The 15,175-nt window shown below is 43.2% G+C and overlaps 1 long non-coding RNA gene across 1 annotated transcript; it reads right to left on the bottom strand.

The window, feature by feature from the left end:
- Positions 1 to 721: 721 nt before the first annotated feature.
- Positions 722 to 14,965, bottom strand: LOC140654395 (uncharacterized). Its single transcript, XR_012043415.1, has 9 exons — positions 14,879 to 14,965; positions 12,362 to 12,512; positions 9,949 to 10,086; positions 9,140 to 9,237; positions 7,721 to 7,814; positions 6,539 to 6,666; positions 3,480 to 3,609; positions 1,488 to 2,354; positions 722 to 874 (listed from the first exon to the last, which is right to left on the bottom strand). It is a non-coding gene; the product is annotated as an uncharacterized lncRNA (long non-coding RNA).
- Between the last annotated feature and the right edge of the window lie 210 nt (positions 14,966 to 15,175).

The raw sequence follows: 15,175 nt of genomic DNA, 5'->3' as shown, positions 1-15,175 counted from the left end.
TTTATTGTATCTTGACTAAGATTGGTATCCTGACTCGTTAAAGGCAAATTGCTTTTTCCCAGCATCTTTTCTAAGAAAGACTGTACCTTACCAGGGCAAGCCTTGCAAAGACTGCCTTTTTCAAAATTTGAATCTGTTTTTTTTTGCAATAGTACTGTGTCTGGAATGAGCAGCCTGTTGTAATCAAATGTACACCACCATTTTCATTCATTAAGTTATCTCTGAAATGTCTTGGATAGGAACTGGGGACAGGAACTTTAAACAGTGCTATTTGAAACGTATTTTGAATATTATCTTTACTGATAATTTAAATTTGTCAAAGAAAGGCAATGGACCAGATAAAGGGAATAATAAGGGAAAGCAAAAATCACTGTCTCTTCAAATTGCTTTTTAGAGCCTACTACATAATTAGAGAAAAACAAGCAAACATAGACAGATCTTAAGTTGACATAAATCAGGGTAACTTCACTGAAGTCAAAAGAGCTACAAGCCTACATTCATTGACGGTTTTCCCCATACTCTACCATTCCAATGATCAGGAAATTTTCAAACATCCTGCAACTACCTACCAGCATAAATCTCCATACAGATAGATAGTGGTGTAGGTAGGATTATACATGTAAACAACATAAAGGCTAGTCAAATTAATACTCTAAAGAATTAGAGGTGCCCATAAAACTTTATTTCATCTCCCCTCTTCATATACATGATGCTCCTGACTTAGATCCAAATTGTTTTTTCCAGAGGATCCTTGCCTCACCCAGTGCACTCGACAGTGGTCATTCAATCAGCAGTTCTTCAATATTCTTCTGAGTTTTAGCTGCATAATAGGTGGCCCCAGGCCTCTCTGCCTGCACAGTGTTCAAGCCCTGCACTGAGTACAAAACCAATTATTTCCAGTGAGGCATTTTTGTCTGCAGAGCTAAACAAAAACAAAACACCTAAACAAAGTATTCTAGCTGGAAACAATTTTTGACATTACAGCCAGAACAACTCAGCAAATTTGACATGACTTGATGTGCTTTGGGAAATAAAAGATTTCCCCAGCTTTAACTGGAAGCCTTAGAGGCAGGGTAAAAATGATGCTTCTAATGATGGTTCCCTGAAGTAGTTCCTACTCTCAGTACTCTCACATCAACCCACTTCTGATCTCAAGTGAGGAGGAGATGTGGGCACACAGGGCTATGGCCTGATCCTGCAAACTCACCAGTCTGGATGAGCAGAATGGAAGCTGTAAGACCTGCCACAGATTTACCCACCTCACTGTATAGACACTCACCCTTTCCCCACCCATCTCCTTGTATGATCTATTCGGTATTCCACTTCTATCTCTGCCAATCATGGCAGAAAGCCCTTATCCCCATGCAATCAGTGCATGTGTGATTGCCTTCCTACTGTGTGAGCCAGCTGGAGAAACAAGTAGGGTATAGGAAATCCAAGCTGCATTCTCATTATTCCAGGGCCAAACCACATAACAGGCTGCTAACCTGCACTGGGAAGGAGGAAACCCTGCTTCCTTCCTGAAGCCCCGGGCTGCACAAGCTCCAGACAAACTTCAGGGCAAACCTTCTCTTCTGCTGATGTTGACAGCAGATCTGCAGAGCCATCCAACTTGGCCAAAACCAGGAAGGGGAGTCTGAAGGAGAAAAAAAGCCCAGATCTGTCACAAGGCCAAATTTCAAGTCCCTGAAAAAATAAATTTAAGCACTAAAGTGCCAGACCCTCTCAACAATGTGGTTGTCAGATTTTTTTTCCCTTAAATAACTGTAAAACAATGCCTTTTCCCTGTATCACACTCTTGGATCTGGTTAAACTATATTTTACTCCTGCTTTCTCACACACACACATATTCATATACACGAAGACCAGCCCAAGCCAATGGCCTGCAACTGAAAATTTCAGCCTGAACAGTTACATGTTGGCAAGGATATAGCTTTGGAAAACAGAATCTTTTAATGGGAAATGTCTGGCAACCTTAATTACAGGCACCACTGCCAGCTCCACCAATAATTACAGCTTAGTTTCAGAATCATCCATGTGCTAACAAATATATTTAATGACAAGAGCATTTGCCAGTGATACTCACCAGGAAAGACTTCCAATGAACTAGAAGACAGAGCCATGAGATGCAGACATGAACTTACATTGCCTGTTTGCCTCCAGATATGGATCTTCTGCCTAAGCCAGAGGTGAGCCACTGCACTGAGCATTTTAGGTGAGCCTCAGGGCTACTTTGGTTTCCTTCCATCCCTAGCCTCCCCCAGGCAGAGGGAGAACTATATCTTAGTCTTACATATAAGTTGATACCTTAGTCCCCTGTGACCACCAGCGAGTCTCCTGCATCTTTATGTAGTCTGCAATGAATACAGAAAGGATAAACAAGACAGTCTCTGTCTGCTCCACAGTTCCCCAGTGGAGCCAGGCAGCTATACAACAGGGGTGCTTCACTGCCATCACAATTCTTCAGATGCAAAAAATTGTCCGCGCATACACACAAATTTCAACAGCCCCCGCCAAAACTTTGCTACTATCTGCATGTGACAACTATTCTCCCTCTGAAAGGTTCTGGCAGAGAGCTCTACCCAGTGCTGAAACAGTTTCTGTCTGGCTCTTCACAGCTTTTTCAGCTGCCAGGTGTCTCCAGATTCATGTGTGAAGTGTGGAGCACCAAACATTGGAAGTTAATGCCATTGAGTTCAATGGCTCTGGTCCAGGCTTTAACTGAGTCTCAGCTAGCCATGCCATTCAGCAACCTGCAGCCTGGAGGCCCCAGTGCACACAGCCATGTAAATCAATGAAGACATGCTGGAGCTCTAACCATCTGTAAGAACCTCAAAGAGGAAAATGTCGAGTGATGAATATCTCCAAAGATTAAAATCCTCCCAGCTCTCTGGTCCCTGTCCCAGCACCCTCATTCTCTCCTCATTAGGCCTGGGCTCCAGTCCCAAAACCACCTTGTGGACCTCTGCTGGACTTGCTTCAGTTTTGTATGGGGGGAGCCCAAACTGTACACGGTATTGCGGACATGCCCTCACAAGGGCTGAAGGGATATCCCCTTCTCTTGACCTTCTGGCCATGACAATATGCTGGGACCAACAGCCACTCTCCACTGTGCCTTACAAACACTATTATGACCAAGGACCAGACCTGTATGTCAGGCAACCAGCCCCTGTGCAAGCCTAGAAGGCAACTTTATCCTGCTAAAGTTCCTAATTTTATCACTACCTGAGTGTTAAAAAAAAAAAAAAGAGAAAGTCTTTGATAACTGCAGAAACATTCATAACTAACTCACATTCAGAAAGTCATGAGAAGTAGGAAAACCAGTGCTTTAAAAATGGCTATAATTTAAGAGAAAAAAATAGCTTCTCTATGCCTTCCACACCTATGGTTTAGAAACCAGCCAGGCAATAATGAAGTTTAACAATGGTTAGCAATTCACTATTCAAAATGGAGCATTTGTCCTTTTGAAAGTTCCTCACTTGGATTTGGGGGAAATATTTTTTTTCTAACTTTCAATTAGTCATTTTCTTCATATTTTCCGCTTTCTTCCACTTCTTTTCCACCCTCCATACCTCCAGCCCAGGAAGATGTCCCTGCAGACAGCATTTTCTGTGAAAAAAGGAGAAATCAGTTTTGCCAAAAACACTTATTTCTCAGAATATTTTGTTGGTTCCAGAGTTTTAACGAGGTCTAAAACCATCAACCCAGGATGACTGCGGAGGAAAGAAATGACAATATCAAACCAAACATGTCAGGCAGGTCAGTGTTTCCCACAGAAATCCACACTTGTCCAGAGGGCAATATCCTCCCAACCCCTTATATTCAGAAACTAGTCTTTCCCTTGAAGCACAAGGATTCATACTTGTTCCAAAAGTTACTGGCTGGTTTTTAATCCTGGCTCTTGCAGTTTCAGTGGTTCTTATTATTTATACTAATGGGCAATCTCCCACCGATTGACACTCACTACTGTGTTGGCTGCAGCAGACAGCGGCGATGGGATTTCAGACAAGAGGCAACAGGTTATGTATTCCCAAACAATCACTCTGGTATTGGGGAGATGAGACAAAGCACATTTTGCAAGTACCTGGTCATACATGCTAAAGGTGGAGAACAAGTTACAAGCTGATCTGCTGTGACAGCCTATGTTGCACACACACCTCCCTGCCCTCCTGGCTCTGGGACAGCCCCAACACAAGAGAATGCGTTATAAGATGCCTGAAATCAAGTTAGTATCTCATCCGCGAACTGAAACCTTCTCAGATACAATGTTTTACAGATAAACCTTATTTCTAGATTTCAGCTAATATTCTAACACTATTTAAAAACCAAATGTTCTTATTCTCCCTTTTCTTGAAGACGTTAGCAACTCTATTGTCCTTAATTCCTTAATGTTTAATAACATCCTTGTTTTAGAATTTCCATGGTTTTTAAACACTGTCTTTAGCATTTTAAGCCAGTCTCCAACATTTGGCAAAGTTTTTGAGTTCCTGTCAAATCTAGTGCAGCGCTGGCAGGCTGGCCTGGGAGTCTTGTTGTAGATCTCAGAAACCAGGGCTGATTCTCACTCCCTCACTCTTCCCCATCCATCACAACTGGAAATGGGTGACCCATCGTTCAGCCCAGGGAAGCCTACAGCAGGCAGCTGTAACACTGGTTACAGAGCTTTGTTTGGCCAATGCGGAAATTGGTGTGGTTTGGGCACAAATTGGCTAAGCAGGGCTACAATGACCCATTCTGGGTATTTGGCACCCAGATGCCACTGGAATTTCTTTCTCATTGCCCACATCAGCAGCTGGCAAAGGCAGCTTAGCAAGGGGATAAAGGAGATGCAAGCAGGGCTTGCCTGCCCATTGGCAGATGCAAAGGACTGAAGGGAGGAGTCCTGTTTTAGAAGCACTAGGGAGACTGGACCAGTATGGGGGAGGGCAAAGGAGGCATCCAAATGCCCCCCGAGAGGTGTCATGGGGTGCTCAGGAGAGCTTAGTGTATCGATACAGCATTTCAGAGGCAGGAATTTACTTCCTGGGAAGCGTGTAAGCATTTTTCCCTGCCTGTGGACCTGTGCTGCAGAAGACATCTCTGCAACAACTCAGAAGTGCTCCTTGGTATGCAGCTGAAGCCACTGTCACAACACATAGCGCTTGCACCGAACCTATCTCAGGCACTGTGACTCACCCACCCTTTCTTAATCTGTAACAGCAGCTGCGGCCTCAAAGGCTCCAGCCCACCACCCGCTGTCCTAGTACCTGGTGATGTATCAGAGGTCTCATGGCAGGACAAAAGATTCTGAGGCATCCCCAGGGAAAAGTCTGTAATCCAGGCTCCTTGTCATCCTATTCCTAGTTTGCATGATGCTGTGATATGTAAATCAAACAAAAAATGGCCCTGGTTTCCAGGCACACTTTAAATTTAGTATCTCAGAAGCATTGCATTTAGGCTTAATAGAAGTTATGATATGTTGATTAAATACCAGCTGAGGGCTGAAAGAGTGCTTCCTGAGCTTTATAGGGTTGCAGGCAATAAATTGTGTTGCCACCTAATTATTCTGTCTGACTGGGATCTCCAAAACAGAATACAATGCATATTTGTCACAATGCTGGGGGGGGAGGCCCCTGGCCTTTTTAAACTTTATCATAGCTCTGTGTTTGCAAGGGAGGCAGAGGGACCTGGGCCCAATCCCACTTCTGCTCATGCCATAAAGCACAGGCCTACCTCTGCCTGGTCTGCCAGGGCCTCAGCATATACATTGCAGAGCCACCATGTCCTGCATCTAACTTCCTTGGGAGATTTATGCAGTCTATTAATTTCCCACCCTGAGCCAAAAAGCACCCCCAACAGGACAAATTTGTGCCCCATGTGTGATGGAGCCCAGTGAGATGCCCGTACCATCCCACCAGCTTCCTGAAAGCAGACACTAAACCTTCTCTACTGCAAGGCCAAGGAGATCTAGAAGCATATTTTCTCTCCTCTCTAATCTATATGGATCATTATATTACTTGTCACAGGGGGTTAGCCTTCTCTCTTAGCCCAAAGCAAGAGTAGGTTGGCTTGAACTTGGAAGGCTTGAGGAGCCTAGCATGGCCACGCACTCTCGGTGGGCTCAAGGCAGCTCTCAACTCATGCCCAGGGGCCAGCAGCTCTTTTATGGGTGAATTACATGGGTGCGTAGTGGGTCTCACTCTGCAGAGGACAGATGGCACAAACCACTCCCAAAGCCCTAACTCAGAGATGGGGAAGGGTGAGCATCCTCACACATTTACACTACACCTTTAACTCAACCAGGGGCTCTCTCGGAAAAGAGGAAGCTGCATAAGAGGAAAAGCCACGCTGTTACTATTCCCATAACCAATCACGGTTACCAAAATAGCTTTCTGTACTCACTCACAATTCACACCCATCTGCTTCAGACCCCTCATAGAACATTTCATTGTGGGAAGGACCACGTTCAGCAGTGGAAGAAAAAAACCTCTTGAGGAAAATGCTTGGAATAAAACTTTAAGACACTGGCAAACAGGTCCCAGGCCCAACACATACTCACTCTGTGACCTTGGGCAAGTAATTTAATTCTTTGTCCACACTTTCCACCAAGGAACCTGTTGCTATCTTGAAATATATTCATGGGGTGCATACAAGTTGTTGGAGTCTTTTTCTGCATGTGTACAGCCCCTAGAACAATGTGGACTCAATTTGTTATTCCTGTCATCTGAAAAACAATTTATCCTAGTCATGCAAGATGATAGAAAGAGCTCTTTAAAAATGGATACAAAGGGCTGATTCACTCTGAATTAACCAATCTTTTCTTTATTTTAATGCATATGTAATCCACTCGTTGTTCCATGTAAGAAATCTGCTGCACACTGGTAAGTGCCAACCTCAGCTCTCAAAGTACATTACAGTTTTTACCTGTCCATGGGGAACATGTCTCCAGGCACATGCATCTAGCCTCTTTGCTGGTTGGTACAGAGCTCCCCATTAAAGCCCGGCAAGAGAGGACTCTCAGCATCCTGCTTGGGAAACTTTCAGGATCAGCCCATGAACAACAAAGCAACAGTAAAGATGAGTGTTCTTCCCATCTTATTTCTTCAGAGCTGGGAGCAGCAAGAGGGAAGAAGGGAATTGATTTAGGTTTTTAACACCGTGAAATAGCTTCCACATTCCACAGGTCATTTCCAGATTCAAGTAGGTGGGAGTCTTTATCCATCGACTGCCATTTCATTCAATCCCCAAAATGCCAAATTAAAACAATGACACAAAATGCCATCCTACAATCACACATAATACTATCCTGAATTGTCAAGTGCACTCTAGCAAGGGTGAAAAGTGTAAAGTGATCCAGAGCTGGGTGTCAAGCTCTTCCACAATAGAATTCAAAATAACTGTGCTGTTGTTTGACAGGTAGTAAAATTCATGGTGGTCTATTAAATCAATGGCAATATAATGTGGAACACTGCAGATTACAAAAAAAAGCCAGAGAGTTCAGAAAGGGAGGCCATTGGCAAGAATCCCTTTGGAGCTCCTAATAGGTTTGATTTGTGGCAAGAAAGGCTGATACATGCAAGAGAGAACAGATAGAGGGGAAGACAAGAATGGAACAGAGAAGCAGGAAGAGGAAAAGGGAAATAAATGTAAAGGAAAAGACAAGTGAGGGTGAAATGGGAGTGAAAGAATTGTAGACAAAGTACTAACAAGTTGTTATTGTATATAGATGCCTCAGTCTTACCACCTTTCGTGCATTGCTGCATTGGTGCTTATTTTGTTTGAGAGTGGTCACACCAGCTTGTCGATACAGTCTACCCTGGCTGCCAGGAAGAGACCTATTGATTAAATTCAGAAAGTGAAATCTGCTTTTATTATCTTAAGCAAGATTCATCTTGAATACAGGAAACCCCTCCAATTTTATAAAAAGAACTTAAAATGCTTGTCTCAAAGCCAGCATGTTAGGCTGAGGCACAATGAGTATAAAACTGGCATTGGAAGAGTACAACTTCCCATGGCTGAATGTATTATCTTCTCCTGGCTGGAGACCAAGTTTTAAATCCAGATAAGGAACCCAGGGTGCTTGGTGTTCACACTCTCAGGGCCAGTCAAGGATTACAGCCCACTTGTCTCATAGACATTTTAAAATGCAATGGAGGCATCTTTCACCCAGGAATTCTGGTGGGCCTAGGATCTGGTAAATAATTTTGCATTAATCACAGTGTCTTCGTGAGATTATCCTTACCAGTTTCAGGGAAGCAGCTGTGCCAAAGGTGTCTGTGCAGAGGAGCACAGGTTTGTGCCTGAATACATTACACTGAAATGAGTGGGAGCTGAGGCTGGAGAAGGCTGCATTGGCCATGAGGGTCACAGGGGTTCACCTCTCAGGTATGGCAATAGAAGGAGTTCCACCTTCTTAAGACACCCAGAGCTTGTTCCATAGTGGTGGTTGAACTGGAGCAAACCTTTCAGAAAGCCATTTAGTTGTGAATTAAGAGGCAAGCAGTCATGATGGATTCACTGCTCTTCATGAGAGGCTGTTCCAGCAGTTAATTGCTCTCACTGTCAGCATCTTATTTTCCTTTGGAATTTATCACACTTAAGTCCAACCAAGTGCTCATCTTATGAGCACTCTGTTATAAGAGTTTGGTGAGAAGTGCTAGGTCTATTAGAGCAAAGATCCCTTTAGCACCAGATGCAGGAGTTGACATTGAGATACCACAGCCAAATCACCCTCTAAAGCTTTATTTTGGTATCCTGAATACACTGATTACTACATCTCTGTGTGTAAGTGTTTGCTGAACCCCCAGCTTTTCGATGCAGTTGTGCCCCCCCACCTTAGAGTGTGAAGACCAAAACTGAATGCTACCTTTCAGTAACAATCTTCCCATCTCCATTAGTGAAGGTAATATCATTTATTTACTCCAAATCAGTATGCCAGGTGTCACAAAACCCTTTGTGCCTCAGGACAATGAAAGGAAGGACACATTCAGCTGCTTATTTACAATAACACAAAAATCTCTTCAAATTCACTGCTTCCAGGATATATCTGGATAACAAGCTCCTATAGCCCATCAGTGCTTCCTACATCTTTTGTTTCTAAATATCTGACCTTGCATTCAGTGGCATTGAAACGTATGTTGTTTGATTTGCGTCAGCTTACCAGATCCGGATTCAGATAGCTGTGTCAGGGATCTCTCCGCACCTCTACTTGTCATACCATCAATCCTGATTGTCTATGAAATCTAATTTTTTTCCATGCTATGAATAAAAAAAAATAAATTCAAAGACCACAATCCAAATATACTGCACTGATACAATACCTAGCCATTGGTTACAGCACCTTGCGACTTACCATTTTGGAAATATCAGTGCATTTTATCAGTTCGTATGGCCTAGAGTAGTTTTATAAAACCTTTTTTTTCTCTCCAATTGGAACGGTCTGCAGTAGTAACTGAGTAGGTACCACCATTCCCATTCAAAGACTTTTTTCTTTCTCTTAACTGAAAGTTATGATTTCACTGAACAGTTTTTAGGGGAGACTTTCTTCCCACACCAATGTTTCCTTTTAGTTAAAAATTCTTATTATTCTATAAGAAAAGTTTTGAGATATAATTTTTATTAGACCAACTGAGATGGTTGTACAAGCAAAAGATCTCACTGGCTCCTACCAGCCTATACATTGCAAGTATAAGAACACTGTAAATATGTTACATCACTGTGCTGGTTTTGGCTAGGATAGAGTTAATTTTCTTCGTAGTAGCTAGTATGGGGCTGTGTTTTGGATTTTTGCTGGAAACAGTATTGCTAATACGGGGATGTCTTCACTGTTGCTGAGAAGTGCTTACAGAGTCAAGGCCTTTTCTGCCTTTCACACTGCCCCACCAGTGAGGAGGCTGGAGGTGCACAAGAAGTTGGGAGGGGACACAACTGGGACAGCTGACCCCAAATGACCAAAGCAATATTCCATACCTTATGATATCATGCCCAGTATATAAAGCTGGGGGAAGAAGAAGGAAGAGGGGACGTTGGAAGTGATGGTGTTTGTCTTCCCACGTAACCATTACGCATGATGGAGCCCTGCTTTCCTGGAGATGGCTGAACACCTGCCTGCCAATGTGAAGTAGTGAATAAATTCCTTGTGTGTGTGGCTTTTGCTTTACCTATTAAATTGTCTTTATCTCAACCCACAAGTTTTCTCACTTATCCTTCCGATTCTCTCCCCCATGCCACTGGGGGGGAGTGAGGGAGCGGCTGTATGGTGCTCAGTTGCTGGCTGGGGTTAAACCACAACAATCTCTACTGTTAGCAACAAGTTTATCTTTGTCTTGTCAAACAAAACTTACATCCTTTTAGCTCCATTCAAGCTCTGCTGCAAGCTGAAAAACTTGTTTCAGTGAAGTTTTCAACATTTCAAAATTTTATCTAATTCTGTCTCAGGACAAGCTCCACCCTTGTTGAGTTAAATCCTCAAAGAAAAACAATTTCAACATTTTTTCCTAATATATTAAAAGTAGTTGATGTTTCATTTTGTCCTTAAACCTTGAAATTCTGCTCTGTTTTCATGCAGTTTAATTGAGAAGCACTAATACAGTCACGTAATTTTTCCATCACCAGAAAGCTCAGTGGTTTTCTTTCTCATTTTAGTGCGTAGCTCCAGAACAGCCCACTCAATCATACCGCTTATCAAAGACTCTTCATCTCAAGCATCATCATGTGTTTTAGTCTCAGAGTCCATCCACTCAACACAAATTGGGCCAGCTCTCACATTTCCCTTGGTCAGAAAGAATCCAGCAACTGAGGTTATAAAATGAGCCATTTTCCCAAAGGAATAAACCCCACCATGAGTTAATTACACCATCATGTAGTAATTTGTGAATTATGCCATCCCATGCCAGGCTTCATGATGGGATGTGGTGGGTCACACTGCCGTTGCTGATGGGCACTAGGAGAGATGAGAGAGGCTCTCAGGGACAGTTGCAGGGGCGAGAAGAGATGGCGACAGACCTTTTAGAGACAAGGCTGTCTTCTTTTTGCTACTAAAACCCACTGGGTGAAAATGTCACCCAGTGCAAGCTAAAAGCCAAAAGTCAAATGAAAGGCCCCAGTGGCTTGTAGGACTCTCGTCTTTCTCCAAGACACTCACAAGACACAGGGCAGCCTGGCTGCAGATGGGCAGAGGTTAATCATTACCAGTGTCCCTTGTTGGCTGATCAGTGCCCACATTTTGGTAAAGGAGTAGCCCAGTGACGGCACACCCCATGCCTGGCCTGCTGTTCTGCCTCATCCCCAGTTTAGGCCATGAACACCATGGGCAGTACCGCAATTTACCTCACACACTCCCTGTCATGGCACAGCCGAGCCCGACCACAGCCACATGTGGTCATGTCCACAGTATAAAAGTGCAGCAACAATAATAAATCCCACCCAACATTAGTAACCCTGGCAAAATGCAAAGCCCCCCCTCCCTCAGAACCAATGGTATCATTGTGGGGGCTGGTATACAGCGAGTTTCAGCAGAAAAATAAAACCAGCAGGACACAACTGTCCACCTTTGCAGAGTAGGTTTCCTCGCCATGTCTGGTTGATGCCAGTGGGACCCACCGCAGCACCCTCTCACCATGGTGGGACACAAGGAGCCCTCAGTCTCAGGCCACCAGCAGACATCTTGTCCCCACGGGTGAGAGAAGATGGCAGCCAGCCCACAGCTGAGGGGAGGCCCGTGGTGCCCACAAGCCCCAGGCCAACCTGATGCCATGGAGAAGGCCGTTGCTGCCTAGCTACTATGGAGGTGGCTCCAGGAGCAACCACCCTGGCTCCAGTGGAGGAGAAAGGCTGGAAGCCATCCCACACATCTTGTTTTCTGTCCTTAAATGCATATAATGCTTGAGTTAGCAGAGAAGCTAGTGTCAGGCCTGGTCCTTCTGGCCCAAAACCAGAAGACTGTGACAACCAAAAGTTTGTCCCCTTTTCTGGGACAACCACAGAAAAGGCAACAAAGAGGAGGGAGATTTCTATGGACTCCATTGAAAAGCCCAAGTTGTGGGCTGAAGGAGCATGGCACCAGCTGGACATAAATCATGGAGCTGCACAATGGTGCGAGCAAACATACTTATTTGAATGTGCCTCAGTGTATGCTCATTGACAGTCTTGAAATAAAACCAGGTGATGAATCATTTAGCTTGTCCAGGCACACACTCTCAGCATGGGATCTCCGAGGAGACACATAGTTTGATTTTGAGTACTACATACTGCAATTTCTAAGAAAAAGTGGCCTGCAAGACTTTCTGCTGACAGCAGCCACCATGCTTCAAATTTGTATGACCCTTTTTCCAAATTCCCTACAAATGAACCTTAAGCCCTTTAAAAATCATAACTAGCTTACCTGTGGGGATACCTCCAGGAAGGTCTCAACCCAGAAGATGCTTTGTCCTTCCACAAACCTCCTGCCTTTATGTTCGAAACATCAAAAATCCTATCAAATCCACGCTCCACTTCTGCCCAAGGGTTGTCAAGATTTGATGGCTCACTTAACTCTGAGAAGAAATGAGAGGTGAAGAAGTGAACTCAATCTGAAGTGCAAACCTCAGTCCTTCAGCTGACGTTCCTTGTTTTCCTCACTTTACAGGTTTGCAAGGTATATGAAAAGTTATTTAAGACTCAGCATTACTCCCAAATTGAGATATTTGTAATAAATACACTTGAAATACATTATCTGGCTTTCTCAAAAATACCTGTGCTCCAATTTCCTTTGACCACCAATGGAAACAGAAATCTAAAGTTTCTAACTTGTCAAAAAGAAAGTTTAGGAACACTTCAAGAAAGGAATTTTTCTCCTGTAATTGTTCAATCAGGACATCACAAACAAGAAAATACAGGTGGATAGAAAAAGGATGTCAAATATTTTTAGGATTAATAAATGGATGTAGAATGAGGATTTGTCTAGCATTTTATACTCTTAAGAATCAATGGAATAACCCACCTGTCAAAGTAGGAGGCATACAGAAGCATATATGGATCAAGGCATTAAAGATAACTAGATATGAACCAAACAGCTATAGTAATTGAGTGAGGAGTCACTCAATTATGCGTAGTCACTCATTGTGTGAAGAGTCACTTGGGGATTACATATTAGGAGCGTGCTGTGCCACCCCTGAACTAAAGCAGAAATGTAACTATTCAAGGAATTTTGAAGAGACTTAACACTCTGGATTATAAAGTACTTCTACTTTTGTCTTCTTTTTTCAAACACATTTTCAAGCATGTTTAATTATATCATGTTTAAAAGTCAGCCAAGTCTTGAAGTTGCATTCTATAACAAAAAAGTAGGAGTTTAGCAAATGAATGTGTGTGCTGTCCTTTGGATCTCACTGCAAAGAATTACTTTGGTTTAAACACTGCTGTTGTCAGCTGAGAATCTGTCATTTGCTAGTGGTGTCCTTTAGCCACCTATAAAACACAATTCATACAATAAACCCAGGTATTGCAGTGGTAATTAAAATCCAAAAGCAATTAGCCTTTTGTTTATTTCACTTGGGAATCTGACTAAAACCTAAATGAGAAAACAAAAAAAAAGAAAAGAAAAATCTCCAGCTTAGGCATAGGCCCAGATGTCTGAATGATGTCGTAATTAAGCTGTACTACAGCATCACAACATAAACTGGCCCACATATATATGTACATATGTATGTGTGTGCACTTTATTATGTGCTGTACAGTCCTGACAGCTTCAACAATTCATTTCCAAGATCTAAGCAGCTGGCGATTAAGGACTGAAGCACTGGGGGGGGGGGAAAGCAACCTGCCTAAAGCTTTCCTGTAAGTGACCTGGGAACAAGTGCCTTCATCTGTGAGGATGCAAAAGGTCTGGAAGCTACCTTAAAGGGAGATCCTTGTAAGATTGCTGCATAGGGGTGTTTAGGCTAGAGGCAGGAAGCCATGTTCAGCAGAATGAGGTGAAGATGTGTCTGAGGTTGAGTGGGGAGTTGCACACAACCTTCACTGCTTGCAGGTCAAACCTGAATCTGCCAAAGAGCTTCTCATTTGCTGAGATTTGTCCCTTCTGACCCACACAGAAAGAGGCTACAAATAATTTCTCCAGACTCTCAGAGGTGACCCATCAATGAAGTTTCCATCTACTCCAAGGTTTTTGAGTCTACTCCCACAGACTGTTGGTTTCACCCTTCTGGAGCCTTTTAAAGGTGGGGCAGACCAGGTTCTTGGCAGGAGTTAGAGACATCCAGGATTAGGTTCTGGGCCTGGGTGCAAAGCCTAAATGGGAGTGAGACAGGAGGAGGGCTGTTTTCCAAGAGCAGAACTGCAGCTGTGGAGAAGTACAGGTCTGGGAGTAGAAAAAAGGGAAACAAATTATTTCTGAAGGACACCAGACCCAGAAAACCCCTCTGGAAATGCTGTACTCAACTGCAGACACCAGCTAAATAATATCTTGATGATATCAGCTGCTTGACTATACTCTAGTATTCAGTAAAATCACATGCAGGAATATTCTTATGCATAAAAATAACAACTGCATGAAGCACCTTCACCCAACCTCTTCCTTGTGCATTATTTATATCAACACCCCAGATTTGCATAACAGCATAGTCTACATGTGTGTATCCACAAATTTACCTGCAAGTGTCTCTAGGAAAATGGAAAGATCACTGTTTGCTGTCAGTTATCATGTTGCAAATCTGAGCTACAAGTGTGGAGCGAGGAGTTGCACCTGATTCTAGCAGTGCAAAAGGGGAATAAAACTGAGGATTCTTAACCCTAATAGAAGTGTTCAGAATTTATTTTTGTTTTTAGGGCACTATTTAAATAGAGTTAAATTGCATTTAATAAATCACATTTCTCAGTAAAGGGAACACATTCAGCTTCACATCAGTATTTCAGGACTTACACAGATGCTGAGCAAGGAAGGCACCAACAATAAACCAGTTCTCCCATGGGAGAGGTGGAAAGCATTCTCTCGTTCCTGTTATAGCTGAAATGCAAAGGGAGAGAGATGAACTGTTAGATGTGGTTAGCTAGAAAGAGTTGAACTTAGCTGGTTAAAACACACCCCTGTCTTAACTGGTCACTAACAGCCCTTTTTAAAGGAGCTGCCTCCCCAGACAGCAGTTTAGTTATGCATTACTTAGATACTGGATCTGCTTGAAAACGTGACAGCCTATACCCAAGCCCAGTGCCACATGTG

This window comes from Ciconia boyciana, chromosome 7, assembly GCF_034638445.1.
Source record: "Ciconia boyciana chromosome 7, ASM3463844v1, whole genome shotgun sequence".
Taxonomy (NCBI): domain Eukaryota; kingdom Metazoa; phylum Chordata; class Aves; order Ciconiiformes; family Ciconiidae; genus Ciconia; species Ciconia boyciana.
Note: the sequence above shows the minus strand (reverse complement) of the source record. Positions and strands in the feature narration are given on the sequence as shown.